General features: G+C 37.5%; 1 long non-coding RNA gene across 1 annotated transcript in view; it reads right to left on the reverse strand.

Moving 5' to 3' along the window:
* Positions 1-677: 677 nt before the first annotated feature.
* LOC105552463 overlaps positions 678-4,958 on the reverse strand; it is a 34,134-nt gene continuing 29,853 nt past the window's right edge. Inside the window, exon 3 of the long non-coding RNA XR_001008014.1 lies at positions 678-833. This is a non-coding gene — a long non-coding RNA (uncharacterized LOC105552463). The remainder of the gene's footprint in view (positions 834-4,958) is intronic.

The following is a 4,958-nucleotide window of genomic DNA, read 5'->3' on the forward strand; positions in this document are numbered from 1 at the left end:
TTTTTTTTTTTTTTTTAGAGAGTCTGGCTCTGTTGCCCAGGCTGGAGTGCAGTGGCGTGATCTCGGCTCACTGCAATCTCCACCTCCCAGGTTCAAACAATACTTGTGCCTCAGCCTACTGCGTAGCTGGAATTACAGGCCTGTGCCACCCTGCCAAGCTAATTTGTTTGTATTTTTAGTGGAGACGGGGTTTTGCCATGTTGGCCAGGCTGGCCTCCAAGTCCTGGCTCAAGTGATTTAGCCCCATCAGCCTCCCAAAGTGCTGGGATTACAGGCATGAGCCACTGGGCCCGGTCATAGTTGCATTCTTTTTACTATATAATGTGGCTTACAAAGTTTTCACACTATGAATAAAAGTAATATCTTGACCTTTTTGTTGTTCTCTTCAACTTGCAAGTACTATTCTCTACAATCTGTGTTTTCTTTCCTGAAATCTTTTTAAGCCACTTGCCTATATATGAAATCAGATAAGTCCATAACCAGATACATGTAAATAGAAAAATATCACAATATGCTAGAAGCTAATCCAAAAAAAAAAAATGCAGTACCAGTGCTATCCTCTCAGCACGTGAACTCCAACCATTAATTCAAGATATCTCAGATACCATAAGCAATACATGATCATCTGACATACAGTCTGAAAGATAGTTCCTGTATCAATCTGTGTAGAAAATTAGCAAAGTTTAACTTTTCTTCCTTTTTAGTTAGAACATATATAATTATTTACATAGTGTGGAAATAGGAATTAAAAGTTTGGCTACATTCTTGCCTAGGACAATGGATTGTCCTTCACATCTCCTGGGTCCATCCCCTTTACTTTGGAGATGATTTCCCTAGTTAAAGGAAAAAAGAAAAAAAGAAAACACTGAATATCTTAGAGCAGGAGAGAGACATTAAAGTAATATTTTTGGTAAATAATTTTAGCAATGCTATTCAAGATGCATTGAACACTAGAGATTGAAAGTAAAAATAAGAAAAGAGTTAGGAAGTGAGCGCAATAATTTTTAAAGAGGTGATGTGAATGAAAATTAGTACTGAAATGAGAATGAGAAACAAGGAACAAGAGCAACAGACCTGATAGATGAGTGTACAGAATTTACAACACTTACCATTTAGGTTTTAGAAGTGTGGGTGGGCCTGGCTGGGCGCGGTGGCTCATGTCTGTAATCCCAGCACTTTGGGAGGCTGCTGTCTCTTATACACATCTAGATGTGTATAAGAGACAGCAGCCTCCCAAAGTGCTGGGATTACAGACACAAGCCACCACATCCGGCCATTTTTCAATATTTGTTAAAGCATCCAAAAGATCCCAAGATATGAAGCGATTACCAGGCCAAAACTGAAGGAAAAATAGGGACTTGGAGGGAAAAGCCAGCGCAGAAGCCTGATGGCATCTGACAGCCCAGGAGAATAAAATCAAAGCCCAAGGCTCACACATTGTGGAGATTCTACTAGGAAAAGCGCTCCTCAGTAAGCTGGAGTTCCGAAGGTCTGTAACTTCAGAAAACAGTGAAGTATTATCACCCAGGTGGAACAAGAAACTTGGAGCCATGAACATGGTTAAGGTGATCCCAGACTGGTACTTGCTGCTGCCTGACAGAAGCAATGTAAAACTTCTCGGGAGCTGGCACCTTAATTTTACACCTCAATTTATATTCGTATAAATAAACTTTTAATATAAACAATCCACAATAAAAGGACACAAGAAAAAAAAAAAGCTCCATGAGAGGGAAACAGTAGAAACCAGAAGCATAAGAACTAAGTTCAAAACCTTCCAATATTATCAGACACAGAGATAAAAAAATTCAGTATGTTTAAAAACATAAAAGACAAGCTTGCAAATATCTTCAGGAAAGAGGAAAACACACAAAGTGACATAACAAAAATTTGAAAGAAACGACTTCTAAAAATAAAAAATAAAATGGAAAACTCAACAAACCAGTTTAATAGCAGATTAGACATGACTGAAGAGAGAATTCATCAGAAGTAACAATCAAGAAATGCACAATATAAAGACAGACTAAACATACTACAGCATTTGAGAGACATGGAGAATCAAGTGAGTTTGTCTCACTTTATTGATTTAATTGAAGTTTCATAAGGAGAAAAAAGAGAAAGAGGTAGAAGCAATATCCAAGTAACAGCTTCCCAGTACTAATGAAAGATTTCAAGCCATATTCAAGCCAAATGAATCCCAAATAGGATAAATTTTTTAAAATTCAAACCAATACACATCATGATGAAACTGTGCAGCCTGGGTAACATAGCAAGGCTCTATTTCTTTTAAAAAAAAAAAAAGAAAAAAAAAGAAAATTAAACTTAGCCAGGTGAGCATGGTGGCACACACTGTAGTCCCATTGACTTGGGAGGCTGAAGTGGGAGGATCACTTGAGCCTAGGAGTTTGAGGCTGCAGTGAGCCATTACTATGCCATTGCACTCCAGCCTGAACAATAGAGAAAAACCCCAACACTTAAAAAAAACAGGAAAAAGAAACTATAAAACCCCCAACTACAACAATAAAAAAGCATAAGTGCACTCATAGATAAAAAGGAGATTAACTACAAACGAGTAATAGGCTGACGTTAACTTCTCAACAGCAACACTGAAAGCCAGAAAACAGTGGGATACATTTCTTAATAGACCGTGTTTTAGGGCAACTTTATTTTCACAGCAAAGTTGAAAGTACAGGGGGCTCCCATATACCCCCTGCCCCAACACATAATAGCAGCCTTTCCACTATGAGCAACCCATACCAGAGCGGTACATTTTTTACACTCGGTGAACCTACGTCGACACATCATTATCGTCCAGATTCCATAGTTTACAGTGGAGTTCACTTTTGGTGTTGTGCTTTCTATGGGTTTAGACAAATGCATAATGACATGTATCCACTATTACAGTAGCAGATAGAATGGTTTTACAGTCCTAACAGTCCTCTGTGCCCCACTCTCATTTTGTACAAATCATTCCATCTCCCTGAAAGTCACCGTCTGCTCTCCCAACCATATCTGGTCTATTTCCCTGTAACAAATAAAATCCAAATTATGCTATAAAGCTTTCCCATATCTCCCTCCTCTGAAGTCCTGTGCAGTTACGGAGTGTGAATATAAAGTAACAATGACTTCTTTAAATGAAGAAGAAATCAGAATGTATTAAATACTGTCCTTAATATGCTAAAATATTTAACAACTAGAATTTTACATCAAGTAATCTTTCAAAGATAAAGGCAAATAGACCTTCAAGTAAAGGAAATTCTAAAGGGTATATTTAAGGCAAAGGGAAAGTACTCCCAGACAGAATGCTAAAGAAGACAGAAAAAAATAAAGAGCAAAATAAAGTGATAAGTACATAAATCTAAATAAACATTATCTGTATAATATAACAATAGTAATACCCTATGGTTAGTCAATTCATGCCAAAACATCATGTAAGATGAAAGTGAGGTATATGAGGTTAAGGTATCCCCAGGACCTTGTATTATCCAAAAAAAGGATAAAGGCATTGATTTATTTTAGAATTTGATAAATACTTATGTTGGAATTTCCAGGAAAACCACTAAAAAATAGAAATAGAGTATATGATATCCAAATGCAGTTAAGGTAAAAAGCAATAAGAAAAAGATAACTAGAAAATGTATTTAAAAGGCCGGGCGTGGTGGCTTATGCCTGTAATCCCAGCATTATGGGAGGTCTAGGTGGGCGGATCACCTGAGGTCGGGAGTTCGAGACCAGCCTGACCAACATAGAGAAACCTCATCTCTACGAAAAATACAAAATTAGCCAAGCGTGGTGAAATACACCTGTAACCCCAGCTACTCGGGAGACTGAGGCAGGAGAATCACTTGAATCCGGGAGGTGAAGGTTGCGGTGAGCTGAGATAGCACCACTGCACTCCAGCCTGGGCAACAAGAGTGAAACTCCATCTCAAAAAAAAAAAAAAAAAAAAAGAAAATGTATTTAAAAATTAAGACATAAATTTCTGCATTTTGCATAGGACAAAGAAGAAATCACAATGGAAATTATAAAATGTCTTGAACTACAATATAATTGACTATCTATCTACCTATATATATATATATATAGAGAGAGAGAGAGAGAGAGAGAACACCTTCCATCTTGGAAGGGTCAACAGTTCACCCTTAGAAGGATAAATCATTATGCCAGATTGATAATGTGGAAATTCTCCCAAAAGATAATGGCTTTTATTTCCTTCTCTTTGACATTGTGACTATAAAGAGTTTTTATTCTTTACTTTCATTTTAGAGAAGTCTCTAGAGGAAAGGGAGATGAACATGTTTCAATCAGCCACATGTTTCAATCAGCCACATGTTTCACTAGGTCATTTTAAACCTCTGTAAAAAATAGCACAATCTGATGCATTGTTTCTTTTTTTCTTTCTTTCAGAATTTTAAAATTTACCATTAAAACAAACCTACAATCTCTACCTATATTTACTTTATTTCAAGCACAGGACAGAATCATTCACAAACCATCTATATTTCTGAGAATTTTTCCTGTTTTCAGAGACCTTCTGAGATAAACTTCCACCTCTTTTCATTACAGGACTATGTTTATATTTAAAACATTTTTGGTGGGATGTGGTGGCTCACACCTGTCATCCCAGCACTTTAGGAGGCTAAGGCAGGAGGATTGCTTGAGCCCAGGATTTCGAGATCAGCCTGCACAACATAGCAAAACTCTTTCCCTAAATTAAAGATAAAAAAGAAATTAGCCACTCATGGTGGTGCACATCTGTAGGCCCAGCTGCTTGGGAGGCTGAGGTGAAAGGATGACTTGGGCCCAAGAGGTTGAGGCTTTAATGAGCCATGGTCACGCCACTGTACTCAAGCCTGGACAATAGAGTGAGACCCTGTCTCAAAAATAAATATATAATTTTTACAAGCATTCTTTTTTTTTTTTTTTTTGAGATGGAGTTTCGCTCTTGTTGCCCAGGCTGG

Source organism: Mandrillus leucophaeus, unplaced genomic scaffold (assembly GCF_000951045.1).
Source record: "Mandrillus leucophaeus isolate KB7577 unplaced genomic scaffold, Mleu.le_1.0 Scaffold559, whole genome shotgun sequence".
NCBI classification, from domain to species: Eukaryota; Metazoa; Chordata; class Mammalia; order Primates; family Cercopithecidae; genus Mandrillus; species Mandrillus leucophaeus.